The sequence below is a fragment of the Gadus macrocephalus genome, chromosome 20 (assembly GCF_031168955.1).
Source record: "Gadus macrocephalus chromosome 20, ASM3116895v1".
NCBI lineage: Eukaryota > Metazoa > Chordata > Actinopteri > Gadiformes > Gadidae > Gadus > Gadus macrocephalus.
Genome location: NC_082401.1, coordinates 12,426,934 through 12,454,433, shown reverse-complemented (window position 1 = coordinate 12,454,433; position 27,500 = coordinate 12,426,934). Strand labels below are relative to the sequence as shown.

The 27,500-nt window shown below is 43.5% G+C and overlaps 3 long non-coding RNA genes and 18 other non-coding genes across 21 annotated transcripts; 1 reads left to right on the top strand and 20 right to left on the bottom strand.

Annotated features, from left to right (window-relative positions):
- Positions 1-74: 74 nt before the first annotated feature.
- On the bottom strand, positions 75-146 carry trnah-gug (transfer RNA histidin (anticodon GUG)). The gene has a single exon. It is a non-coding gene; the product is annotated as a tRNA-His (tRNA).
- Positions 147-2,174: 2,028 nt separating this feature from the next.
- On the bottom strand, positions 2,175-2,246 carry trnah-gug (transfer RNA histidin (anticodon GUG)). The gene has a single exon. It is a non-coding gene; the product is annotated as a tRNA-His (tRNA).
- A 466-nt stretch (positions 2,247-2,712) lies between these two features.
- On the bottom strand, positions 2,713-2,784 carry trnah-gug (transfer RNA histidin (anticodon GUG)). The gene has a single exon. It is a non-coding gene; the product is annotated as a tRNA-His (tRNA).
- A 414-nt stretch (positions 2,785-3,198) lies between these two features.
- On the bottom strand, positions 3,199-3,270 carry trnah-gug (transfer RNA histidin (anticodon GUG)). The gene has a single exon. It is a non-coding gene; the product is annotated as a tRNA-His (tRNA).
- Positions 3,271-4,222: 952 nt separating this feature from the next.
- trnah-gug (transfer RNA histidin (anticodon GUG)) lies at positions 4,223-4,294 on the bottom strand. Its single transcript has one exon. It is a non-coding gene; the product is annotated as a tRNA-His (tRNA).
- A 466-nt stretch (positions 4,295-4,760) lies between these two features.
- Positions 4,761-4,832, bottom strand: trnah-gug (transfer RNA histidin (anticodon GUG)). The gene has a single exon. It is a non-coding gene; the product is annotated as a tRNA-His (tRNA).
- Positions 4,833-5,298: 466 nt separating this feature from the next.
- trnah-gug (transfer RNA histidin (anticodon GUG)) lies at positions 5,299-5,370 on the bottom strand. The gene has a single exon. It is a non-coding gene; the product is annotated as a tRNA-His (tRNA).
- A 900-nt stretch (positions 5,371-6,270) lies between these two features.
- On the bottom strand, positions 6,271-6,342 carry trnah-gug (transfer RNA histidin (anticodon GUG)). Its single transcript has one exon. It is a non-coding gene; the product is annotated as a tRNA-His (tRNA).
- A 466-nt stretch (positions 6,343-6,808) lies between these two features.
- On the bottom strand, positions 6,809-6,880 carry trnah-gug (transfer RNA histidin (anticodon GUG)). The gene has a single exon. It is a non-coding gene; the product is annotated as a tRNA-His (tRNA).
- A 1,542-nt stretch (positions 6,881-8,422) lies between these two features.
- On the bottom strand, positions 8,423-8,494 carry trnah-gug (transfer RNA histidin (anticodon GUG)). Its single transcript has one exon. It is a non-coding gene; the product is annotated as a tRNA-His (tRNA).
- Positions 8,495-8,960: 466 nt separating this feature from the next.
- Positions 8,961-9,032, bottom strand: trnah-gug (transfer RNA histidin (anticodon GUG)). Its single transcript has one exon. It is a non-coding gene; the product is annotated as a tRNA-His (tRNA).
- Positions 9,033-9,498: 466 nt separating this feature from the next.
- On the bottom strand, positions 9,499-9,570 carry trnah-gug (transfer RNA histidin (anticodon GUG)). The gene has a single exon. It is a non-coding gene; the product is annotated as a tRNA-His (tRNA).
- A 466-nt stretch (positions 9,571-10,036) lies between these two features.
- Positions 10,037-10,108, bottom strand: trnah-gug (transfer RNA histidin (anticodon GUG)). Its single transcript has one exon. It is a non-coding gene; the product is annotated as a tRNA-His (tRNA).
- A 466-nt stretch (positions 10,109-10,574) lies between these two features.
- On the bottom strand, positions 10,575-10,646 carry trnah-gug (transfer RNA histidin (anticodon GUG)). Its single transcript has one exon. It is a non-coding gene; the product is annotated as a tRNA-His (tRNA).
- Positions 10,647-11,649: 1,003 nt separating this feature from the next.
- On the bottom strand, positions 11,650-11,721 carry trnah-gug (transfer RNA histidin (anticodon GUG)). Its single transcript has one exon. It is a non-coding gene; the product is annotated as a tRNA-His (tRNA).
- Positions 11,722-13,020: 1,299 nt separating this feature from the next.
- Positions 13,021-13,092, top strand: trnah-gug (transfer RNA histidin (anticodon GUG)). The gene has a single exon. It is a non-coding gene; the product is annotated as a tRNA-His (tRNA).
- Positions 13,093-13,931: 839 nt separating this feature from the next.
- Positions 13,932-15,072, bottom strand: LOC132448124 (uncharacterized). Its single transcript, XR_009523317.1, has 4 exons — positions 14,991-15,072; positions 14,707-14,834; positions 14,432-14,517; positions 13,932-14,288 (listed from the first exon to the last, which is right to left on the bottom strand). It is a non-coding gene; the product is annotated as an uncharacterized LOC132448124 (long non-coding RNA).
- A 1,184-nt stretch (positions 15,073-16,256) lies between these two features.
- LOC132448975 (uncharacterized) lies at positions 16,257-22,107 on the bottom strand. The gene is made up of 9 exons (XR_009523472.1): positions 19,333-22,107; positions 18,849-19,088; positions 18,489-18,553; positions 17,978-18,218; positions 17,618-17,682; positions 17,261-17,347; positions 16,978-17,104; positions 16,703-16,788; positions 16,257-16,559 (listed from the first exon to the last, which is right to left on the bottom strand). It is a non-coding gene; the product is annotated as an uncharacterized LOC132448975 (long non-coding RNA).
- Positions 22,108-22,923: 816 nt separating this feature from the next.
- On the bottom strand, positions 22,924-26,132 carry LOC132449003 (uncharacterized). The gene is made up of 3 exons (XR_009523479.1): positions 25,990-26,132; positions 25,843-25,903; positions 22,924-23,981 (listed from the first exon to the last, which is right to left on the bottom strand). It is a non-coding gene; the product is annotated as an uncharacterized LOC132449003 (long non-coding RNA).
- Positions 26,133-26,867: 735 nt separating this feature from the next.
- Positions 26,868-26,939, bottom strand: trnah-gug (transfer RNA histidin (anticodon GUG)). The gene has a single exon. It is a non-coding gene; the product is annotated as a tRNA-His (tRNA).
- Positions 26,940-27,332: 393 nt separating this feature from the next.
- On the bottom strand, positions 27,333-27,404 carry trnah-gug (transfer RNA histidin (anticodon GUG)). Its single transcript has one exon. It is a non-coding gene; the product is annotated as a tRNA-His (tRNA).
- Between the last annotated feature and the right edge of the window lie 96 nt (positions 27,405-27,500).

Here is a 27,500-nt window from a genome sequence, read left to right as displayed (position 1 = left end):
CTACAAACCAAACACAACTTGTTTAGCCTTTTACAGATAAAAGATGACCCGTATGCCGTGACATTGTGTTTTAATGCCATGACCCGGATTCGAACCGGGGTTGCTGCGGCCACAACGCAGAGTACTAACCACTATACGATCACGGCGAGTTACCAGGGCTGTCGAAGTGCTCTCCCATCAATTTCAACTGTTGCTCCCTCGTTTGGGTTCTTTAAGATACAACACTTTTATGTCAGGAAGGAGAATCCAGATGTGAAAGCAGATAGAAATCTACAGCAAATCAAAGAAATTAGGCTAAATTACAGATCAAATCGAAAACGTACCCCATAAAAAACTGCGATCAGCTACAAATTTGTTCTTAAACACCATAATAGAGAAATATGCACTTAAACAGAATAACCTATGACACTTAAGTGTTCAAATGAAATATGCCTGTCCAAATGTAAACATAAAGCAACGACAACCGTCTACAGAGCAAACACAACTTGTCAAATGAAATGTGCCCGTCCAAATGTAAACTCAGAGCAACGACAACCGTCTACAAACCAAACACAACTTGTTCAGCCTTTTACAGATAAAACCTGACCCGTATGCCGTGACATTGTGTTTCAATGCCGTGACCCGGATTCGAACCGGGGTTGCTGCGGCCACAACGCAGAGTACTAACCACTAAACGATCACGGCGAGTTACCAGGGCTGTCGAAGTGCTCTCCCATCAATTTCAACTGTTGCTCCCTCGTTTGGGTTCTTTAAGATACAACACTTTTATGTCAGGAAGGAGAATCCAGATGTGAAAGCAGATAGAAATCTACAGCAAATCAAAGAAATTAGGCTAAATTACAGATCAAATCGAAAACGTACCCCATAAAAAACTACGATCAGCTACAAATTTGTTCTTAAACACCATAATAGAGAAATATGCACTTAAACAGAATAACCTATGACACTTAAGTGTCCAAAGCAAACACAACTTGTCAAATGAAATGTGCCCGTCCAAATGTAAACTCAGAGCAACGACAACCGTCTACAAACCAAACACAACTTGTTCAGCCTTTTACAGATAAAACATGACCCGTATGCCGTGACATTGTGTTTCAATGCCGTGGCCAGGATTCGAACCGGGGTTGCTGCGGCCACAACGCAGAGTACTAACCACTATACGATCACGGCGAGCTACCAGGGCTGTCGAAGTGCTCTCCCATCAATTTCATCTGTTGCTCCCTCGTTTGGGTTCTTTAAGATACAACACTTTTATGTCAGGAAGGAGAATCCAGATGTGAAAGCAGATAGAAATCTACAGCAAATCAAAGAAATTAGGCTAAATTACAGATCAAATCGAAAACGTACCCCATAAAAAACTACGATCAGCTACAAATTTGTTCTTAAACACCATAATAGAGAAATATGCACTTAAACAGAATAACCTATGACACTTAAGTGTTCAAATGAAATATGCCTGTCCAAATGTAAACATAAAGCAACGACAACCGTCTACAGAGCAAACACAACTTGTCAAATGAAATGTGCCCGTCCAAATGTAAACTCAGAGCAACGACAACCGTCTACAAACCAAACACAACTTGTTTAGCCTTTTACAGATAAAAGATGACCCGTATGCCGTGACATTGTGTTTCAATGCCATGACCCGGATTCGAACCGAGGTTGCTACGGCCACAACGCAGAGTACTAACCACTATACGATCACGGCGAACTACCAGGGCTTTAGAAGTACTCTTCCATCAGTTTCATCTGTTGCTAACTCGTTTGGGTTCTTTAAGATACAACACTTTCATGGCAGGAAGGAGAATCCAGATGTGAAAGCAGATAGAAATCTACAGCAAATCAAAGAAATTAGGCTAAATTACAGATCAAATCGAAAACGTACCCCATAAAAAACTACGATCAGCTACAAATTTGTTCTTAAACACCATAATAGAGAAATATGCACTTAAAGAGAATAACCTATGACACTTAAGTGTTCAAATGAAATATGCCTGTCCAAATGTAAACATAAAGCAACGACAACCGTCTACAGAGCAAACACAACTTGTCAAATGAAATGTGCCCGTCCAAATGTAAACTCAGAGCAACGACAACCGTCTACAAACCAAACACAACTTGTTCAGCCTTTTACAGATAAAACATGACCCGTATGCTGTGACATTGTGTTTCAATGCCGTGACCCGGATTCGAACCGGGGTTGCTGCGGCCACAACGCAGAGTACTAACCACTATACGATCACGGCGAACTACCAGGGCTATTGATGTACTCTTCCATCAGTTTCATCTGTTGCTAACTCGTTTGGCTTCTTTAAGATACAACACTTTTATGGCAGGAAGGAGAATCCAGATGTGAAAGCAGATAGAAATCTACAGCAAATCAAAGAAATTAGGCTAAATTACAGATCAAATCGAAAACGTACCCCATAAAAAACTACGATCAGCTACAAATTTGTTCTTAAACACCATAATAGAGAAATATGCACTTAAACAGAATAACCCATGACACTTAAGTGTTCAAATGAAATATGCCTGTCCAAATGTAAACATAAAGCAACGACAACCGTCTACAGAGCAAACACAACTTGTCAAATGAAATGTGCCCGTCCAAATGTAAACTCAGAGCAACGACAACCGTCTACAAACCAAACGCAACTTGTTCAGCCTTTTACAGATAAAACTTGACCCGTATGCCGTGACATTGTGTTTCAATGCCGTGACCCGGATTCGAACCGGGGTTGCTGCGGCCACAACGCAGAGTACTAACCACTATACGATCACGGCGAGTTACCAGGGCTGTCGAAGTGCTCTCCCATCAATTTCAACTGTTGCTCCCTCGTTTGGGTTCTTTAAGATATAACACTTTTATGTCAGGAAGGAGAATCCAGATGTGAAAGCAGATAGAAATCTAGAGCAAATCAAAGAAATTAGGCTAAATTACAGATCAAATCGAAAACGTACCCCATAAAAAACTACGATCAGCTACAAATTTGTTCTTAAACACCATAATAGAGAAATATGCACTTAAACAGAATAACCTATGACACTTAAGTGTCCAAAGCAAACACAACTTGTCAAATGAAATGTGCCCGTCCAAATGTAAACTCAGAGCAACGACAACCGTCTACAAACCAAACGCAACTTGTTCAGCCTTTTACAGATAAAACTTGACCCGTATGCCGTGACATTGTGTTTCAATGCCGTGACCCGGATTCGAACCGGGGTTGCTGCGGCCACAACGCAGAGTACTAACCACTATACGATCACGGCGAGTTACCAGGGCTGTCGAAGTGCTCTCCCATCAATTTCAACTGTTGCTCCCTCGTTTGGGTTCTTTAAGATATAACACTTTTATGTCAGGAAGGAGAATCCAGATGTGAAAGCAGATAGAAATCTAGAGCAAATCAAAGAAATTAGGCTAAATTACAGATCAAATCGAAAACGTACCCCATAAAAAACTACGATCAGCTACAAATTTGTTCTTAAACACCATAATAGAGAAATATGCACTTAAACAGAATAACCTATGACACTTAAGTGTCCAAAGCAAACACAACTTGTCAAATGAAATGTGCCCGTCCAAATGTAAACTCAGAGCAACGACAACCGTCTACAAACCAAACACAACTTGTTCAGCCTTTTACAGATAAAACTTAACCCGTATGCCGTGACATTGTGTTTCAATGCCGTGACCCGGATACGAACCGGGGTTGCTGCGGCCACAACGCAGAGTACTAACCACTATACGATCACAGCGAGCTACAAGGGCTGTCGAAGTGCTCTCCCATCAATTTCATCTGTTGCTCCCTCGTTTGGGTTCTTTAAGATACAACACTTTTATGTCAGGAAGGAGAATCCAGATGTGAAAGCAGATAGAAATCTACAGCAAATCAAAGAAATCAGGCTAAATTACAAATCAAATCGAAAACTTACCCCATAAAAAACTACGATCAGCTACAAATTTGTTCTTAAACACCATAATAGAGGAAATATGCACTTAAACAGAATAACCTATGACACTTAAGTGTTCAAATGAAATATGCCTGTCCAAATGTAAACATAGAGCAACGACAACGTCAAAAAAAAAAACACAACTTGGCAAATGAAATATGCCCGTCAAAATGTAAAAACAGAGTAACGACAACCGTCTACAAACCAAACACAACTTTTTTCGCCTTTTACAGATAAAACATGACCCGTATGCCGTGACATTGTGTTACAATGCCGTGACCCGGAATCGAACCGAGGTTGCTGCGGCCACAACGCAGAGTACTAACCACTATACGATCACGGCGAGCTACCAGGGCTGTCGAAGTGCGCTCCCAACAATTTCATCTGTTGCTCCCTCGTTTGGGTTCTTTAAGATACAACACTTTTATGTCAGGAAGGAGAATCCAGATGTGAAAGCAGATAGAAATCTACAGCAAATCAAAGAAATTAGGCTAAATTACAGATCAAATCGAAAACGTACCCCATAAAAAACTACGATCAGCTACAAATTTGTTCTTAAACACCATAATAGAGAAATATGCACTTAAACAGAATAACCTATGACACTTAAGTGTTCAAATGAAATATGCCTGTCCAAATGTAAACATAAAGCAACGACAACCGTCTACAGAGCAAACACAACTTGTCAAATGAAATGTGCCCGTCCAAATGTAAACTCAGAGCAACGACAACCGTCTACAAACCAAACACAACTTGTTCAGCCTTTTACAGATAAAACATGACCCGTATGCTGTGACATTGTGTTTCAATGCCGTGACCCGGATTCGAACCGGGGTTGCTGCGGCCACAACGCAGAGTACTAACCACTATACGATCACGGCGAACTACCAGGGCTATAGATGTACTCTTCCATCAGTTTCATCTGTTGCTAACTCGTTTGGCTTCTTTAAGATACAACACTTTTATGGCAGGAAGGAGAATCCAGATGTGAAAGCAGATAGAAATCTACAGCAAATCAAAGAAATTAGGCTAAATTACAGATCAAATCGAAAACGTACCCCATAAAAAACTACGATCAGCTACAAATTTGTTCTTAAACACCATAATAGAGAAATATGCACTTAAACAGAATAACCTATGACACTTAAGTGTTCAAATGAAATATGCCTGTCCAAATGTAAACATAAAGCAACGACAACCGTCTACAGAGCAAACACAACTTGTCAAATGAAATGTGCCCGTCCAAATGTAAACTCAGAGCAACGACAACCGTCTACAAACCAAACGCAACTTGTTCAGCCTTTTACAGATAAAACTTGACCCGTATGCCGTGACATTGTGTTTCAATGCCGTGACCCGGATTCGAACCGGGGTTGCTGCGGCCACAACGCAGAGTACTAACCACTATACGATCACGGCGAGTTACCAGGGCTGTCGAAGTGCTCTCCCATCAATTTCAACTGTTGCTCCCTCGTTTGGGTTCTTTAAGATATAACACTTTTATGTCAGGAAGGAGAATCCAGATGTGAAAGCAGATAGAAATCTAGAGCAAATCAAAGAAATTAGGCTAAATTACAGATCAAATCGAAAACGTACCCCATAAAAAACTACGATCAGCTACAAATTTGTTCTTAAACACCATAATAGAGAAATATGCACTTAAACAGAATAACCTATGACACTTAAGTGTCCAAAGCAAACACAACTTGTCAAATGAAATGTGCCCGTCCAAATGTAAACTCAGAGCAACGACAACCGTCTACAAACCAAACACAACTTGTTCAGCCTTTTACAGATAAAACTTAACCCGTATGCCGTGACATTGTGTTTCAATGCCGTGACACGGATACGAACCGGGGTTGCTGCGGCCACAACGCAGAGTACTAACCACTATACGATCACGGCGAGTTACCAGGGCTGTCGAAGTGCTCTCCCATCAATTTCAACTGTTGCTCCCTCGTTTGGGTTCTTTAAGATACAACACTTTTATGTCAGGAAGGAGAATCCAGATGTGAAAGCAGATAGAAATCTACAGCAAATCAAAGAAATCAGGCTAAATTACAGATCAAATCGAAAACGTACCCCATAAAAAACTACGATCAGCTACAAATTTGTTCTTAAACACCATAATAGAGAAATATGCACTTAAACAGAATAACCTATGACACTTAAGTGTCCAAAGCAAACACAACTTGTCAAATGAAATGTGCCCGTCCAAATGTAAACTCAGAGCAACGACAACCGTCTACAAACCAAACACAACTTGTTCAGCCTTTTACAGATAAAACATGACCCGTATGCCGTGACATTGTTTTTCAATGCCGTGACCCGGATTCGAACCGGGGTTGCTGCGGCCACAACGCAGAGTACTAACCACTATACGATCACGGCGAACTACCAGGGCTTTAGATGTACTCTTCCATCAGTTTCATCTGTTGCTAACTCGTTTGGGTTCTTTAAGATACAACACTTTTATGGCAGGAAGGAGAATCCAGATGTGAAAGCAGATAGAAATCTACAGCAAATCAAAGAAATTAGGCTAAATTACAGATCAAATCGAAAACGTACCCCATAAAAAACTACGATCAGCTACAAATTTGTTCTTAAACACCATAATAGAGAAATATGCACTTAAACAGAATAACCTATGACACTTAAGTGTTCAAATGAAATATGCCTGTCCAAATGTAAACATAAAGCAACGACAACCGTCTATAGAGCAAACACAACATGTCAAATGAAATGTGCCCGTCCAAATGTAAACTCAGAGCAACGACAACCGTCTACAAACCAAACACAACTTGTTCAGCCTTTTACAGATAAAACATGCCCCGTATGCCGTGACATTGTGTTACAATGCCGTGACCCGGATTCGAACCGGGGTTGCTGCGGCCACAACGCAGAGTACTAACCACTATACGATCACGGCGAACTAACAGGGCTGTCGAAGTGCTCTACCATCAATTTCATCTGTTGGTACCTCGTTTGGGTTCTTTAAGATGCAACACTTTTAAGTCCAGAAGGAGAATCCAGATGTGAAAGCAGATACAAATCTACAGCAAATCAACGAAATCAGGCTAAATTACAAATCAAATCGAAAACTTACCCCATAAAAAACTACGATCAGCTACAAATTTGTTCTTGAACACCATAATAGAGGAAATATGCACTTAAACAGAATAACCTATATCACTTAAGTGTTCAATTGAAATATGCCTGTCCAAATGTAAACATAGAGCAACGACAACGTAAAAAAAAAAAACACAACTTGGCAAATGAAATATGCCCGTCAAAATGTAAAAACAGAGTAACGACAACCGTCTACAAACCAAACACAACTTTTTTCGCCTTTTACAGATAAAACATGACCCGTATGCCGTGACATTGTGTTTCAATGCCGTGACCCGGATTCGAACCTGGGTTGCTGCGGCCACAACGCAGAGTACTAACCACTATACGATCACGGCGAGCTACCAGGGCTGTCGAAGTGCACTCCCATCAATTTCATCTGTTGCTCCCTAGTTTGGGTTCTTTAAGATACAACACTTTTATGTCAGGAAGGAGAATCCAGATGTGAAAGCAGATAGAAATCTACAGCAAATCAAAGAAATTAGGCTAAATTACAGATCAAATCGAAAACGTACCCCATAAAAAACTACAATCAGTTTCAAATTTGTTCTTAAACACCATAATAGAGAAATATGCACTTAAACAGAATAACCTATGACACTTAAGTGTTCAAATGAAATATGCCTGTCCAAATGTAAACATAAAGCAACGACAACCGTCTACAGAGCAAACACAACTTGTCAAATGAAATGTGCCCGTCCAAATGTAAACTCAGAGCAACGACAACCGTCTACAAACCAAACACAACTTGTTTAGCCTTTTACAGATAAAACATGACCCGTATGCCGTGACATTGTGTTTCAATGCCGTGACCCGGATTCAAACCGGGGTTGCTACGGCCACAACGCAGAGTACTAACCACTATACGATCACGGCGAACTACCAGGGCTGTCGAAGTGCTCTACCATCAATTTCATCTGTTGGTACCTCGTTTGGGTTCTTTAAGATGCAACACTTTTAAGTCCAGAAGGAGAATCCAGATGTGAAAGCAGATAGAAATCTGCAGTAAATCAAAGAAATCAGGCTAAATTACAAATCAAATCGAAAACTTACCCCATAAAAAACTACGATCAGCTACAAATTTGTTCTTAAACACCATAATAGTGGAAATATGCACTTAAACAGAATAACCTGTGACACTTAAGTGTTCAAATGAAATATGCCTGTCCAAATGTAAACATAGAGCAACGACAACGTAAAAAAAAAATACACAACTTGGCAAATGAAATATGCCCGTCAAAGTGTTAAAACAGAGTAACGACAACCGTCTACAAACCAAACACAACTTTTTTCGCCTTTTACAGATAAAACATGACCCGTATGCCGTGACATTGTGTTTCAATGCCGTGACCCGGATTCGAACCGGGGTTGCTGCGGCCACAACGCAGAGTACTAACCACTATACGATCACGGCGAGCTACCAGGGCTGCCGAAGTGCTCACCCATCAATTTCATCTGTTGCTCCCTCGTTTGGGTTCTTTAAGATACAACACTTTTATGTCAGGAAGGAGAATCCAGATGTGAAAGCAGATAGAAATCTACAGCAAATCAAAGAAATTAGGCTAAATTACAGATCAAATCGAAAACGTACCCCATAAAAAACTACGATCAGCTACAAATTTGTTCTTAAACACCAAAATAGAGAAATATGCACTTAAACAGAATAACCTATGACACTTAAGTGTTCAAATGAAATATGCCTGTCCAAATGTAAACATAAAGCAACGACAACCGTCTACAGAGCAAACACAACTTGTCAAATGAAATGTGCCCGTCCAAATGTAAACTCAGAGCAACGACAACCGTCTACAAACCAAACACAACTTTTTTCGCCTTTTACAGATAAAACCTGACCCGTATGCCGTGACATTGTGTTTCAATGCCGTGACCCGGATTCGAACCGGGGTTGCTGCGGCCACAACGCAGAGTACTAACCACTATACGATCACAGCGAGCTACCCGGGCTGTCGAAGTGCTCTCCCATCAATTTCATCTGTTGCTTCCTCGTTTGGGTTCTTTAAGATACAACACTTTTATGTCAGGAAGGAGAATCCAGATGTGAAAGCAGATAGAAATCTACAGCAAATCAAAGAAATCAGGCTAAATTACAAATCAAATCGAAAACTTACCCCATAAAAAACTACGATCAGCTACAAATTTGTTCTTAAACACCATAATAGAGGAAATATGCACTTAAACAGAATAACCTATGACACTTAAGTGTTCAAATGAAATATGCCTGTCCAAATGTAAACATAGAGCAACGACAACGTCAAAAAAAACAACACAACTTGGCAAATGAAATATGCCCGTCAAAATGTAAAAACAGAGTAACGACAACCGTCTACAAACCAAACACAACTTTTTTCGCCTTTTACAGATAAAACATGACCCGTATGCCGTGACATTGTGTTTCAATGCCGTGACCCGGAATCGAACCGGGGTTGCTGCGGCCACAACGCAGAGTACTAACCACTATACGATCACGGCGAGCTACCAGGGCTGTCGAAGTGCTCTCCCAACAATTTCATCTGTTGCTCCCTCGTTTGGGTTCTTTAAGATACAACACTTTTATGTCAGGAAGGAGAATCCAGAGGTGAAAGCAGATAGAAATCTACAGCAAATCAAAGAAATTAGGCTAAATTACAGATCAAATCGAAAACGTACCCCATAAAAAACTACAATCAGTTTCAAATTTGTTCTTAAACACCATAATAGAGAAATATGCACTTAAACAGAATAACCTATGACACTTAAGTGTTCAAATGAAATATGCCTGTCCAAATGTAAACATAAAGCAACGACAACCGTCTACAGAGCAAACACAACTTGTCAAATGAAATGTGCCCGTCCAAATGTAAACTCAGAGCAACGACAACCGTCTACAAACCAAACACAACTTGTTTAGCCTTTTACAGATAAAACATGACCCGTATGCCGTGACATTGTGTTTCAATGCCGTGACCCGGATTCGAACCGGGGTTGCTGCGGCCACAACGCAGAGTACTAACCACTATACGATCACGGCGAACTACCAGGGCTGTCAAAGTGCTCTACCATCAATTGCATCTGTTGGTACCTCGTTTGGGTTCTTTAAGATGCAACACTTTTAAGTCCAGAAGGAGAATCCAGATGTGAAAGCAGATAGAAATCTACAGTAAATCAAAGAAATCAGGCTAAATTACAAATCAAATCGAAAACTTACCCCATAAAAAACTACGATCAGCTACAAATTTGTTCTTAAACACCATAATAGAGGAAATATGCACTTAAACAGAATAACCTGTGACACTTAAGTGTTCAAATGAAATATGCCTGTCCAAATGTAAACATAGAGCAACGACAACGTAAAAAAAAAATACACAACTTGGCAAATGAAATATGCCCGTCAAAGTGTTAAAACAGAGTAACGACAACCGTCTACAAACCAAACACAACTTTTTTCGCCTTTTACAGATAAAACATGACCCGTATGCAGTGACATTGTGTTTCAATGCCGTGACCCGGATTCGAACCGGGGTTGCTGCGGCCACAACGCAGAGTACTAACCACTATACGATCACGGCGAGCTACCAGGGCTGTCGAAGTGCTCTCCCATCAATTTCATCTGTTGCTCCCTCGTTTTGGTTCTTTAAGATACAACACTTTTATGTCAGGAAGGAGAATCCAGAAGTGAAAGCAGATGGAAATCTACAGCAAATCAAAGAAATTAGGCTAAATTACAGATCAAATCGAAAACGTACCCCATAAAAAACTACGATCAGCTACAAATTTGTTCTTAAACACCATAATAGAGAAATATGCACTTAAACAGAATAACCTATGACACTTAAGTGTTCAAATGAAATATGCCTGTCCAAATGTAAACATAAAGCAACGACAACCGTCTACAGAGCAAACACAACATGTCAAATGAAATGTGCCCGTCCAAATGTCAACTCAGAGCAACGACAACCGTCTACAAACCAAACACAACTTGTTCAGCCTTTTACAGATAAAACATGACCCGTATGCCGTGTCATTGTGTTTCAATGCGTGACCCGGATTCGAACCGGGGTTGCTGCGGCCACAACGCAGAGTACTAACCACTATACGATCACGGCGAACTACCAGGGCTGTCGAAGTGCTCTACCATCAATTTCATCTGTTGGTACCTCGTTTGGGTTCTTTAAGATGCAACACTTTTAAGTCCAGAAGGAGAATCCAGATGTGAAAGCAGATACAAATCTACAGCAAATCAAAGAAATCAGGCTAAATTACAAATCAAATCGAAAACTTACCCCATAAAAAACTACGATCAGCTACAAATTTGTTCTTAAACACCATAATAGAGGAAATATGCACTTAAACAGAATAACCTATATCACTTAAGTGTTCAATTGAAATATGCCTGTCCAAATGTAAACATAGAGCAACGACAACGTAAAAAAAAAAAACACAACTTGGCAAATGAAATATGCCCGTCAAAATGTAAAAACAGAGTAACGACAACCGTCTACAAACCAAACACAACTTTTTTCGCCTTTTACAGATAAAACATGACCCGTATGCCGTGACATTGTGTTTCAATGCCGTGACCCGGATTCGAACCGGGGTTGCTGCGGCCACAACGCAGAGTACTAACCACTATACGATCACGGCGAGCTACCAGGGCTGTCGAAGTGCTCTCCCATCAATTTCATCTGTTGCTCCCTCGTTTGGGTTCTTTAAGATACAACACTTTTATGTCAGGAAGGAGAATCCAGATGTGAAAGCAGATAGAAATCTACAGCAAATCAAAGAAATTAGGCTAAATTACAGATCAAATCGAAAACGTACCCCATAAAAAACTACAATCAGTTTCAAATTTGTTCTTAAACACCATAATAGAGAAATATGCACTTAAACAGAATAACCTATGACACTTAAGTGTTCAAATGAAATATGCCTGTCCAAATGTAAACATAAAGCAACGACAACCGTCTACAGAGCAAACACAACTTGTCAAATGAAATGTGCCCGTCCAAATGTAAACTCAGAGCAACGACAACCGTCTACAAACCAAACACAACTTGTTTAGCCTTTTACAGATAAAAGATGACCCGTATGCCGTGACATTGTGTTTCAATGACGTGACCCGGATTCAAACCGGGGTTTCTGCGGCCACAACGCAGAGTACTAACCACTATACGATCACGGCGAACTACCAGGGCTGTCGAAGTTCTCTTCCATCAGTTTCATCTGTTGCTACCTCGTTTGGGTTCTTTAAGATACAACACTTTTATGTCAGGAAGGAGAATCCAGATGTGAAAGCAGGTAGAAATCTACAGCAAATCAAAGAAATTAGGCTAAATTACAAATCAAATCGAAAACTTATCCCATAAAAAACTACGATCAGCTACAAATTTGTTCTTAAACACCATAATAGAGGAAATATGCACTTAAACAGAATAACCTATGACACTTAAGTGTTCAAATGAAATATGCCTGTCCAAATGTAAACATAGAGCAACGACAACGTCAAAAAAAACAACACAACTTGTCAAATGAAATATGCCCGTCAAAATGTAAAAACAGAGCAACTTGTCGTTGCTCTGTTTTTACATTTTGACGTGCATATTTCATTTGACAAGTTGTGTTGTTTTTTTTGACGTTGTCTACAAACCAAACACAACTTGTTTAGCCTTTTACAGATAAAACATGACCCGTATGCCGTGACATTGTGTTTCAATGCCGTGACCCGGATTTGAACCGGGGTTGCTGCGGCCAGAACGCTTTTATGGGGTAAGTTTTCGATTTGATTTGTAATTTAGCCTGATTTCTTTGATTTGCTGTCGATTTCTCTCTGCTTTCACATCTGGATTCTCCTTCCTGACATAAAAGTGTTGTATCTTAAAGAACCCAAACGAGGTAGCAACAGATGAAACTGATGGAAGAGCACTTCGACAGCCCTGGTAGCTCGCCGTGATCGTATAGTGGTTAGTACTCTGCGTTGTGGCCGCAGCAACCCCGGTTCGAATCCGGGTCACGGCATTGAAACACAATGTCACGGCATAGGGGTCAGCTTTTATCTGCAAAAGGCTGAACAAGTTGTGTTTGGTTTGTAGACGGTTGTCTTTGCTCTGAGTTTACATTTGGACGGGCAAATTTCATTTGACAAGTTGTGTTTGCTCTGTAGACGGTTGTCGTTACTGTTTCTACATTTTGACGGGCATATTTCATTTGCCAAGTTGTTGTTTTTTTTGACGTTGTCGTTGCTCTATGTTTACATGAAACGACAGTTGTTATTGCAACTGTCGTTGCTCTATGTTTACATTTGGACAGGCATATTTCATTTGAACACTTAAGTGTCATAGGTTATTCTGTTTAAGTGCATATTTCCACATTGTCACGGCATATGGGTCAGCTTTTAGCTGGTCACCACGACAGGTCTCCACTCCACTCTGGACCCGTCAGGCTGTTGAACTCCCATCTGCCTGTCTAACACTAACTGCTCTGATTAACTATTTCATGAATTGCACACCTTTTACATTTATTCTACCATTCATGTAAATGCATTTTTATTATATTCTGATGTGTATTGAAATTATACTTTGTAGCTTACATCATTTGTTTAATCTTTTATCAGTCATTGAATTTTAGGTTGCCTTTTACGATCTGGCTAGGGACAACAGATGGGAATTAGTATTTGCAGCTAACTGGCTTATTTACAGCAAGAAACTTGTCAATAAGCATTGTCCCCAACAACTAAATAAAAACTTTCCTGGGATTTCAATCCTAATAAGAACAAATATTTCTGCTTCCATTTTTTACTCTGGAAAACATGCAACTTTATTCATGAACAATGATACGACCAGGTAGAATTGGTTATACATGATTTTAAATAAAAAAAACATTAGTATACATTTTACAAAGCGTTTGCACATTAAAACATTTTGGGGGAAGCGTTTTGTCGGATGTCCATCCACCCTTGAACACAAAGCGTATATCGTGAAACCAGCTCAACCATCTGTCCCTAACTCTGTCCCTAACACTGAACCCTGACGCCTTGAAGGACAAGGAACCCTCCCAGTGTGGAGAGGAAGGGGCCCTCCCAGTTTCAAGGAAGGAACCCTCGATGGAACACATTGGGAGCATCCCAACGTGCAGCACGTGGTGACGTGCTGTGAGTGGCGCAGATTAATTCACAGGCCAGCGAGGAGCTGTGATGAGGCGCCGTATGTTGACCTCTGAAACGTGGCAAGAGGAAAACAAAAAGATTTACTCCAAGACCGTATTTGACTGTCTAGGTAGTGCCATTTTATCAAAAGGTTATTACAACTGTAGTCAGTTAACACAACATCCATGTCATCTTCAGCAGTGGGCTACTGACCTGGAGGACTCCAGCAGGTCAGAGTTACAGTTGTGATGCAGCTCAGGTGTGTCTGCCCCAGACTGAACACGGCATTTCAACTGCACCTTAAAGATGGAAGACATGGATAATACAATTATTCAGTTATTTAGCTGACCCTCCGAGCCAAAGAGACTTTCAGAATTCCGATGTGGTCATTCCATGTAGTCTGAGAACTCGGGGGTGGAACCCAGCACCATTTGATGGAGCCCAACACCCCATCCTTCCCCCTTAGAGTTCCATCAGCACCGACTCACCTTCCAGATGCATGCTCCTCCTTCATCCCTCTCCGCAGTGGTCATCCCCTGGAGTCGGGTGTCACTCGCCCCACCCAGAGATCCTTCACCAGGTAGGATCTCCCATCACCTGCCTCTGCCCTGCCTTCCTGTTGAGGACAAACAGGGCTGTTTGGCCTCAATGTCTGGGCACAATCACAGTGGTAGTTTGAAGATCTGGCATCAATGGTAATCCTGTAATGTCTGGTAGCGAACAGTACAGTATCCCAGTACAAGTCCACCATGTTCAGTTCATGCAAACTTACCAGTACTACGGGTTGGCAGGTAGATTCATGGTCCTTCTCCAGATGCCCTGCTCCTCCATCAGCTCTCCTCCGCCAAGGAGTCACACGACAAAAAAACATTAGTATACATTTTTTACAAAGCGTTTGCACATTAAAACATTTTGGGGGAAGCGTTTTGTCAGATGTCCATCCACCCTTGAACACAAAGCGTATATCGTGAAACCAGCTCAACCATCTGTCCCTAACTCTGTCCCTAACACTGAACCCCGACACCTTGAAGGACAAGGAACCCTCCCAGTGTGGAGAGGAAGGGGCCCTCCCAGTTTCGAGGAAGGAACCCTCGATGGAACACATTGGGAGCATCCCAACGAGCAGCACATGGTGACGTGCTGTGAGTGGAGCAGATTAATTCACAGGCCAGCGAGGAGCTGTGATGAGGCGCCGTATGTTGACCTCTGAAACGTGGCAAGAGGAAAACAAAAAGATTTACTCCAAGACCGTATTTGACTGTCTAGGTAGTGCCATTTTATCAAAAGGTTATTACAACTGTAGTCAGTTAACACAACATCCATGTCATCTTCAGCAGTGGGCTACTGACCTGGAGGACTCCAGCAGGTCAGAGTTACAGTTGTGATGCAGCTCAGGTGTGTCTGCCCCAGACTGAACACAGCATTTCAACTGCACCTTAAAGATGGAAGACATGGATAATACAATTATTCAGTTATTTAGCTGACCCTCCGAGCCAAAGAGACTTTCAGAATTCCGATGTGGTCATTCCATGTAGTCTGAGAACTCGGGGGTGGAACCCAGCACCATTTGATGGAGCCCAACACCCCATCCTTCCCCCTTAGAGTTCCATCAGCACCGACTCACCTTCCAGATGCATGCTCCTCCTTCATCCCTCTCCGCAGTGGTCGTCGATGGAGTCGGGTGTCACTCGCCCCAGCCAGAGATCCTTCACCAGGTAGGATCTCCCATCACCTGCCTCTGCCCTGCCTTCCTGTTGAGGACAAACAGGGCTGTTTGGCCTCAATGTCTGGGCACAATCACAGTGGTAGTTTGAAGATCTGGCATCAATGGTAATCCTGTAATGTCTGGTAGCGAACAGTACAGTATCCCAGTACAAGTCCACCATGTTCAGTTCATGCAAACTTACCAGTACTACGGGTTGGCAGGTAGATTCATGGTCCTTCTCCAGATGCCCTGCTCCTCCATCAGCTCTCCTCCGCCAAGGAGTCACACGACAAAAAAACATTAGTATACATTTTTTACAAAGCGTTTGCACATTAAAACATTTTGGGGGAAGCGTTTTGTCAGATGTCCATCCACCCTTGAACACAAAGCGTATATCGTGAAACCAGCTCAACCATCTGTCCCTAACTCTGTCCCTAACACTGAACCCTGACACCTTGAAGGACAAGGAACCCTCCCAGTGTGGAGAGGAAGGGGCCCTCCCAGTTTCGAGGAAGGAACCCTCGATGGAACACATTGGGAGCATCCCAACGAGCAGCACATGGTGACGTGCTGTGAGTGGAGCAGATTAATTCACAGGCCAGCGAGGAGCTGTGATGAGGCGCCGTATGTTGACCTCTGAAACGTGGCAAGAGGAAAACAAAAAGATTTACTCCAAGACCGTATTTGACTGTCTAGGTAGTGCCATTTTATCAAAAGGTTATTACAACTGTAGTCAGTTAACACAACATCCATGTCATCTTCAGCAGTGGGCTACTGACCTGGAGGACTCCAGCAGGTCAGAGTTACAGTTGTGATGCAGCTCAGGTGTGTCTGCCCCAGACTGAACACAGCATTTCAACTGCACCTTAAAGATGGAAGACATGGATAATACAATTATTCAGTTATTTAGCTGACCCTCCGAGCCAAAGAGACTTTCAGAATTCCGATGTGGTCATTCCATGTAGTCTGAGAACTCGGGGGTGGAACCCAGCACCATTTGATGGAGCCCAACACCCCATCCTTCCCCCTTAGAGTTCCATCAGCACCGACTCACCTTCCAGATGCATGCTCCTCCTTCATCCCTCTCCGCAGTGGTCGTCGATGGAGTCGGGTGTCACTCGCCCCAGCCAGAGATCCTTCACCAGGTAGGATCTCCCATCACCTGCCTCTGCCCTGCCTTCCTGTTGAGGACAAACAGGGCTGTTTGGCCTCAATGTCTGGGCACAATCACAGTGGTAGTTTGAAGATCTGGCATCAATGGTAATCCTGTAATGTCTGGTAGCGAACAGTACAGTATCCCAGTACAAGTCCACCATGTTCAGTTCATGCAAACTTACCAGTACTACGGGTTGGCAGGTAGATTCATGGTCCTTCTCCAGATGCCCTGCTCCTCCATCAGCTCTCCTCCACCAAGGACTCCGGGACTGTAACACAGTGGTTGTAGTTGAGCCATGGACACCCTCTCTCAACCAAAGTCCTGGCTGGAGCGTTAATGACCAGTTATTTTATTCTTTCCAAATAGCCCTTGCATAGAAACAGTGGCAGATGCCAAGCATCTTCAGTTAGTAATCTGTCAAGTCTAAACACTTAAAAATTCAAGTTATTGAACATGACTTTCAGTTATTGACAATTGAACGGCCTACCCCTGGTCGTCACATGACAGAACACAGTGTGGACTCCCAGCTGGCCTTTACCTTCCAGAAAGCTCAGCAGTCACATCGTAGCCTCCAAGCGGATCCTGGTGATTCATCTACGTCATCTAGTAGCAATACAGTAAGAATATGAACAAAAACCTGTTTGCATCTCAGTAAACACCTTACATTTAAAGAACGACTTTCAGAACTCATGCGAGAAATCACGGACGCTGCAGCCTCACATGGAGAGCAACATTGTGAGTGAATAAATCCTATACACTCACAGCTCCATTGTCCCAGGGACTGTCCTCAAAATCATGTTGATCAAAATGATGGCTGAAGAGACCGATGTCGGACTAGTGGAGTGGCTAGTCTAGCAGCCTACTCTAGTACAGTGTGGTGGCAGTGAGGTGCAATCACCTCAGTGTCTTGTCATTACCCCCACAAGGGACGTCCTTCACCTGCAGGTCCTCAGCACGGCTCCATCAGCTCCCCGCCACCACCGAGTCCTGGTCTGGAACAAACAGCAGTGATTTCGCCTCAAGTCCACCATGTTCAGTTCATGCAAACTTACCAGTACTACCGGTTGGCAGGTAGATTCATGGTCCTTCTCCAGATGCCCTGCTCCTCCATCAGCTCTCCTCCGCCAAGGACTCCGGGACTGTAACACAGTGGTTGTAGTTGAGCCATGGACACCCTCTCTCAACCAAAGTCCTGGCTGGAGCGTTAATGACCAGTTATTTTATTCTTTCCAAATAGCCCTTGCATAGAAACAGTGGCAGATGCCAAGCATCTTCAGTTAGTAATCTGTCAAGTCTAAACACTTAAAAATTCAAGTTATTGAACATGCCTTTCAGTTATAGACAATTCAACGGCCTACCCCTGGTCGTCACATGACAGAACACAGTGTGGACTCCCAGCTGGCCTTTACCTTCCAGAAAGCTCAGCAGTCACATCGTAGCCTCCAAGCGGATCCTGGTGATTCATCTACGTCATCTAGTAGCAATACAGTAAGAATATGAAAAAAAACCTGTTTGCACCTCAGTAAACACCTTACATTTAAAGAACGACTTTCAGAACTCATGCGAGAAATCACAGACGCTGCAGCCTCACATGGAGAGCAACATTGTGAGTGAATAAATCCTATACACTCACAGCTCCATTGTCCCAGGGACTGTCCTCAAAATCATGTTGATCAAAACGATGGCTGAAGAGACCGATGTCGGACTAGTGGAGTGGCTAGTCTAGCAGCCTACTCTAGTACAGTGAGGTGGCAGTGAGGTGCAATCACCTCAGTGTCTTGTCATTACCCCCACAAGGGACGTCCTTCACCTGCAGGTCCTCAGCACGGCTCCATCAGCTCCCTGCCACCACGAGTCCTGGTCTGGAACAAACAGCAGTGATTTCGCCTCAAGTCCACCATGTTCAGTTCATGCAAACTTACCAGTACTACCGGTTGGCAGGTAGAGTCAAGGTCTTCCTCCAGATGCATGGTTCCTTCAACAGCTCTCTTCAACCAAGGATTCATGGTCTATCAAGCACATTAACATCAAATATACATCATTTAAAAACAATAATCATCAACATTGATGTTGACAATCGTACAAATATATTCTATTCATATAACAGCAAGTTAAATTACACTATCGAACACCACTTACACCGGTGCGATAGATCAGGGGTGACACAGATCATTTGGAGAAGATCATAATAGTTATAGAAGATGGGTAAATAAGGTGGGTATCAATGTGAAACCTTTCATATCAAATGCTCACCTGTGGGGTTGGATTGACATATTTCTCATCATACAGCTTCAAGACAGCAAGGCCTGGAGTTCCCCACTGTTAACACAACATTCACCCGTTTACAAACATCACAACGTTGAGCATTTGCAACCATTTACTTGACTCGTCTGGACAGCTATGCCATTTGTTTTTACGCAATTAAGCACGTTTACATTGAACCTTTCCTTTTGTTTCTGAAGTCTAGGAGACTAAAGAGTTAAGTTATTCAGCCAAAGCACTGAAGCAAAGTTCAGCTCGTGAAAAACTAGTTACAATCTCGGCTCTGTAGCTGTAATTTAACTTCCATTTGGTTGGATATAACCGGGCCAATTACAGCCCAGGTATTTAAAGCACTAGCATTATCAATAGTAATTTATGATAGTAAAATGATACCAAGCCTCATTCAGCTGCTGGGTCGTTGAAGATCCAAAAAGCCGTAGTATGGAGATGCCGATCTCTGCATCTTTTACGCAACCCGAAAATGTGTACGCCAAAAATGCACCGAGAGTCGCTTTTGGAGGACAATTATCAAAGTCGTTGTGCGGTATTTATGGGATAACTTTAAACAGTTATTTTAAGTGTGCTGTACCTAGGGCAAAATAAATTTACCAAATATCGCAGATGGTTACCGATAGCAATGGGGAACTGCCAAATTACTTTAATTGGGTACGCTCATTAGTGATGAGGTTTACGCAAAGGCCGATATGGATCATACTACCAGACGCCATAATAAGGTGCGGATGAGGTTACGCAAATCCCAATCGTACTGCCAGTTGCCCTCCCAGGTGACTCAACATCCACCATACGCAGTACTGCAGCCTTAGAGGTCCACAACATGCACAAAGCTAACTACCAACCTCCGCAGTGAGCCCAAACCCTGTCATACTGGAATCGTAACGTTCCAGTTTGAACCACCCATAAGTAACGTAACCAGCACCTCACCTTGAGCGGAACGACGATGCGGAACGACGATGCAGATCTTGTGATCCTTTGGTCGTCTCGTTGCAAAATACAGCCAACAGACTTACCTTAGACGATCTGGTAGTTTGTTGCCGTTGGTTTATGTACAAATTATTTTGACTAAACATTTCAGCTAACATTAACATTTAACAATGCTAGAGTACAAAATAAACTAATCTCATTTCTTTTGGCCACTTCCTCGCTTCATATCACATGAGCATCGCCATATTATTCCAGGTGTGGTCTGTGTGACAAGCGATGCATGCTAGGATACAGTGCTGTCGAAAGTCTAACGTTCTGTAGACATGCCCCCCTCCCGTCAGTTACGTGACCTGGAACATCCGTCAACACAGTGACAGGGACAAGGAGAAACGCCACGAGTAGGATGGGAGGGCTCCTTCTCAGCGACTAGAATACACCACAGCGCTTAAGGGAGAGAACCATTGTGCACATTTCAATATTCCTCTTCAAAGATCTTGAAGCTCCAGTGAGGATTTCTTCACCTCCTCATCTGAAGAAGAGCAGAACTGCAGCTTGAAGAGAACCATAGTTGGGATGTTTCCAAGATGGTTTCTGATTCAAAGGGGAACCATCTCCCAGGTCCAGCTAGCCTCTTCCAATACGTTAAAATTCAGCCCAAGAAAGACATGCATCCCAGCACAGGAGTCCAGAAGATACAATCCACAGGGCTTACCAGCCATCGATCATGTCGGGGTAGCAAGGGCAGCTACGTCGCAGTCTTTCAAGCATGAATGACCATTTACATTTTTTGTGATGCGAGTGTGAACACCAAGAATGCCACGTCACGTCGAACGACGGCCTTGCCCGGCTGAAGTCCCCCAGGCCAGGTCGAACCCTGACCACCTGAAGACCCCCAGGCCAGGTCGAACCCTGTCCACCTGAAGACCCCCAGGCCAGGTCAAACCCTGACCACCTCAAGAACAACCAGGCCAGGTAGAACACTGACCACCCGAAGACCCCCTGGCCAGGTAGAACACTGACCACCTGAAGACCCCCAGGCCAGATCGAACCCTGTCCACCTGAAGACCCCCAGGCCAGGGCGAACCCTGAAGATGTGAAAAACCACCAGGTAGAACCCTGACCATGTGGAGAACCACCAGGTAGAACCCTGACCATGTGGAGAACCACCAGGTAGAACCCTGACCATGTGGAGAACAACCAGGTAGAACCCTGACCATGTGGAGAACAACCAGGTAGAACCCGGACCATGTGGAGAACAACCAGGTAGAACACGGACCATGTGGAGATCAATCAGGTAGAACCCTGTCCACATGAAGAACCACAGGCCAGCTAGAACCCGGACCACACCCACATGAAGAACCCCAGGCAAGGTAGAACCCTGGCCACCTGAAGAATCCTGGCCTCGCCCACACATGAATAGGTTGAACTAGTCGTCAATTCTACGTTTGTCCAAAATTCTTGAACACTTCCAACAGTGAACATGCAGTACTGACCACGGTCAGTCATTGGTTGTGCTGGGTGTGTACAAATTATAAACAAGGTTGACTCATGTCCCTGAAGTGACGTCCTGGCAGTCAATGGTTTCCTCAATGAGTATCCTTCAGATGTCCACTCTGCCGCTTTGATGAGCCTGAGGACAGGATTTGATGGAAGTGGTGAGAAGGTGAACCCAGTGTTGGGGAGCAGGGCCTTGAACAGAGCAGTGTTGGGGAGCAGGGCCTTTAACAGAGCAGTGTTGGGGAGCAGGGCCTTGAACAGAGCAGTGTTGGGGAGCAGGGCCTTGAACAGAGCAGTGTTGGGAGCAGGGCCTTGAACAGAGCAGCAGTGTTGGGGAGCAGGGCCTTGAACAGAGCAGCAGTGTTGGGGAGCAGGGCCTTGAACAGAGCAGCAGTGTTGGGGTGCTTGGTCTTGAACAGAGCAGCAGTGTTGGGGTGCTTGGTCTTGAACAGAGCAGCAGTGTTGGGGTGCTTGGTCTTGAACAGAGCAGCAGTGTTGGGGTGCTTGGTCTTGAACAGAGCAGCAGTGTTGGGGTGCTTGGTCTTGAACAGAGCAGTGTTGGGGTGCTTGGTCTTGAACAGAGCAGTGTTGGGGTGCTTGGTCTTGAACAGAGCAGTGTTGGGGTGCTTGGTCTTGAACAGAGCAGTGTTGGGGTGCTTGGTCTTGAACAGAGCAGTGTTGGGGTGCTTGGTCTTGAACAGAGCAGTGTTGGGGTGCTTGGTCTTGAACAGAGCAGTGTTGGGGTGCTTGGTCTTGAACAGAGCAGTGTTGGGGAGCAGGGCCTGAACAGAGCAGCGTTGGGGAGCAGGGCCTGAACAGAGCAGCGTTGGGGAGCAGGGCCTGAACAGAGCAGCGTTGGGGAGCAGGGCCTGAACAGAGCAGCGTTGGGGAGCAGGGCCTGAACAGAGCAGTGTTGGGGAGCAGGGCCTGAACAGAGCAGTGTTGGGGAGCTTGCCTGAACAGAGCAGTGTTGGGGAGCAGGGCCTGAACAGAGCAGTGTTGGGGAGCAGGGCCTGAACAGAGCAGTGTTGGGGAGCAGGGCCTGAACAGAGCAGTGTTGGGGAGCAGGGCCTGAACAGAGCAGTGTTGGGGAGCAGGGCCTGAACAGAGCAGTGTTGGGGAGCAGGGCCTGAACAGAGCAGTGTTGGGGAGCAGGGCCTGAACAGAGCAGTGTCGGGGTGCTTGGTCCTGAACAGAGAAGCGTTGGGGTGCTTGGTCCTGAACAGAGAAGCATTGGGGTGCTTGGTCGTGAACAGAGAAGCGTTGGGGTGCTTGGTCTTGAACAGAGCAGCGTTGGGGTGCTTGGTCGTGAACAGAGAAGCGTTGGGGTGCTGGGTCTGAACAGAGCAGCGTTGGGGTGGTAGGTCTTTCATAGCACGATCCTCGTCGTCCCATCTGAGCAGCAGGCCGATGAGGCCTCTACTGGCTCAGAGGCAGGCCTTCCTCAGGTTGAACTGTAGAGTGGTGGACGAGGCCAGCTGGCCCTGGAAGCTGGGTCCACTCAGATCAGACACCATACCGGTAACATCCCAACACAGACCCTTTTCCTAACTGCAGTTGGGCCCTCTCTTCGGCTTCAAGATGTATGAGGGAGGGGAACGGTGAAAGGGGCTTTATGGTTTTCTGGTGCAAGACCAAGATTGTGTTCAAGTAGATGAGGAAGAGCATCTACCCCTGGGCGTTTCTCCGTAGCCGAGACCCCTGTCACCATCTTAAATGACGTTCCAGTTCTTGTAACCAATGGCCTCTTTAACACTTGGTTTCTCCTGAGGGGGCACGTCTACAGAGCTGAAGGCTTCAGACAACGCGGGACCATAGCATGAATCTATGATCACTCAAACCACACCCTCGTCAGTATGACAAAACGCATGGGATATTAGATGGAAAGTGAAGGCGAAGTGGGCTGAACGAAAATATGAACACAACCGTGGAGTATGTTCTGGCTGTACTCTGAGAAACCCTATTTCTTACTATTCAACAAAACTCACTGAGAACCTCCACTGAACCAATTCTAATGAGACAGCATTCACAACTAATCATTAAAACCTAACCCTAAAATAAAGAATAATAAACCTACACACCGTTCCAACCACATCCAACTAATGCCCAAGCATGAAGAGGAAATATCTGGACTTACAGTTCAGTTTCTTCTTCGTGGATCGATTGTGATACTCACGGAATCGCAGTTTCTCCTTCTTGACCTGTGAAGGACAGCAACAAGCAGGTTTGTTATAGAGCTCAAATGAATACGTCGGCAAAGCTGCCTCATGTTCACCTCAGTGGTGCAAACTGGTGATGGCCCAAAAGGCTGACGAATGCACGGCGCCCAAGCCCCTTCCTAGGATTCATGCTACATTTTTCCAAACAAACGACGTAAGACACAAAAGCTTGTCAGTGATGTTCACACAGACTATATGAAGCAGTGCTTACAATAATTACCACTCTCATATCCATTAGAAGCATTTACAAATAAAGCAAAAATAGATTAAAATACTAAAAAAAATATTTAATAATAATCCAAAAATCCACACATTCAAGGGTTTAATAAGAACAGGAGTGCCCAATGCATGATAAGCATGATAAGGCGCAAGGAGCAGAAAAAGTTGTCAATGGTGCTAATTTTTTGTTTAAAAAGAACCCGGCAGTACTTTATCAGCTGAGGGCGTTTTCATTGCAATAACAACGTGAGCTAATCTAGAGTTATAATAACCAATGCGTTTCAGTAACTGTAAATACAAAAAAGGGAAAGATGGTAATTGGAGTGAAAATGACCCAAAGGAAATTTAATAAAACTCAAATTTGTCATTCATTATATTTTACATCCATTTGATTATCCAAACAGTCTTTTTTCCTTTCATCACTTTAGTGGTCAGTGACAGACTGGACGGTCTAGCATTCGGGCAGATGCCAGAGGGGCCGCGGCCTCTCGTGGTTCGGCCAATCACGGGGCGGCATGCTTGTCGGGGTTCGCGCGGCCGCTTCGTCGCAACGCGGCCCCACTTTCAGGCATCTATAGTGTTAAAAGCTTCAAATTAGCCATTTATCTCAAACTCCCTATTCATACTATATAAAAGGAATCGGATATGAGTGTCTATATACTACAGTCATGGTTGCCCTTAATATTTACATCGGTCTACCTTATTTTGTAGCCTTATTCAATCAGATGTTTAAAAAGTGCATTGTGTGAAATTGAAATACAACAAATCTCCCTGTATTTTTAATTGTATTATTGGTTTACAAAATGTATATGAAGCAATGACTTCTGGGAATTTCATAACCGAATCACACCGCGTCTGCGTATAGGGGGTTGTTGGAAGTTGAAAATTGGAAGATACCAGAGTCTGCTGAGGTGTTACTATGAGTATGAACTATGAATCGAGGAATTAAGCGACAGAAGGGAGGCGCGGAGAAAAGAGAGCAAAATCCTTTACTGTTGGCTGACAGTGAAAAATCCGCGACCGATTTGTTTTTTAAGCCGCCAAGTGCAGCTTCAGCTAGTAGCACCAGCGCTAGCACTAACGTTCAAGACACTGAGCAAACAGACCAGGGAGTAAGACAGGAGGAACAGTGAGGACAGTCAGTCTTTATGCATATTAAAGTTAGAGTTCATCACCAATGGGGCTACAAAAGTGCGTGTTATTTCCGTGCATGTGAAGTTATATCTGTGTGTTGCGGGCACGCGCGCGTCCCCGTGTGGGCGAAAATACCAGGGCCGTTTTTTAATCCCAGTCCGTCACTGTTAGTGGTACAGAACTGCATTATTTAGCTCACACTGCCATCCATTTGCCTTAACATGCCACAGCTTAGTAACTAAGAAAATATAGGTCACAGAATCTTGGACAGGACAAAATAAATATCATGGATACACTACTACATTTACAACAGTGTAGACTATAACCCAGATAAAAGGGTTAAGTTATAAACAATTGATTACTTCTTTAAGAGCTAGAGACTAGCCAAAATGTGTGTAATCGCCCCTGCTGCCAATTAATTACAATTCCATCCAGAACCAATATTAAACATCTCAAGTTAGCCTAGCACAAAAATATAGGTTCTACTCACAGCAGGTCCAGATCTTGCGGTCCGTTTTACTTCAAAAAGTGTTCGTTACCTCTCGGTTAACCTGGAGAACAGACAACCGGATGTGTCATTAGTTGGAAACTCCTACCAAGTTCTGTTTCAACTTCTAAAATAACATCGACACCGTACCTGGGAGACATTAGACGGCTGCTGGGGAGAACGAACTGTTGGGTTTACTCCCAGCAGAGAGGTAAGTCAGAGCACACTGAGCACGAGGCGTAACAGGTGAACTAATCAGCGCGGAGTGGGGCCATAACTAGTGGAACCACGTGCAAGTGCGTCCCCTCGGGTTGCCTTGGTGACAGTGAGATAATCAATTTTACCAAAAAAAAATTGCCAGGCAAACACAAATCGCATGGCCATACAAAGACACACGCAATGTTTTGCGGGTGCTGAGGGTGTCGCCACATGTCACCTTCTTATTATATAATATATAGGCCTATATGTATAATACATAGGCCTATTACATATACGTAATTTATTTATTCATTATTATATGTATTTAATTATTATAATTTTATATTTATTTATTTGCATTAATATTATTTATTTATTTAATCTTAGATTCGGTAGGACAACAATCATTTTGACCGAAGTCTTAACACGTGAATTGATCCGCGGTGGGGAGAAAGCGATAGTTATGTTATTATAACTCTAGTTCTATGATTGTAGGCTATGCACCTGATCCCGATTAGACATCATCAAATGATTCTTGGTGGGGACAATTGATCCATGAAGTTCTTAAATCAAAAATAAATCTACTGCAAATCAAACAAAATAAGCTAATATACTAATCAAATCGAAAACGTAGCCTACCCCATATAAAACTATGATCAGCAACAAATCTGTTCTTATACCCCAGAATAGAGGAAATGTGCACTTAAACAAAATTACCTATGGGTCTTAAGTGTTCAAATAATTATTGGCAACCTTCTACAAACCAACCACAACGTGTTTAGCATTTTGCTGATAAAAGCAGTCCCATATGCCGTGACATTGTGTTTCAATGCCGTGACCCGGATTCGAACCGGGGTTGCTGCGGCCACAACGCAGAGTACTAACCACTATACGATCACGGCGAGCTACCAGGGATGTGAGAGATCGTGTTCTCTCACATTTTATCTGGACTTATAGGTGTAAGATACAACACTTATAAGTCCAGAAGGAGAATCCAGATGTTAAAGCAGATAGAAATCGACAGCAAATCAAACAACATAAACTAAAATACAAATCAAATCGAAAAAAAAAAACATATAAAACTATGGTCAGCTACAAATTTGTTCTTATACTCGAGAATAGAGGAAGTATGCCCTTAAACAGAATAACCTATGACACTTAAGTGTTCAAATGAAATGTGCATGTCCAAAGACCAAATGTGAACACAGCATTTGCGACCTTCGACAATTCTACCACAACGTTTTTAGCCTTTTGCTGATAAAAGCAGACCCATATGCCGTGACATTGTGTTTCAATGCCGTGACCCGGATTCGAACCGGGGTTGCTGCGGCCACAACGCAGAGTACTAACCACTATACGATCACGGCGAGCTACCAGGGCCGTGTAAACGCTATCTGTCAGTGTGTAACTCCCTGTAACTCATGGGGGGGTCTGTACGAGCGGAATCTGGTAGGATCTGATCT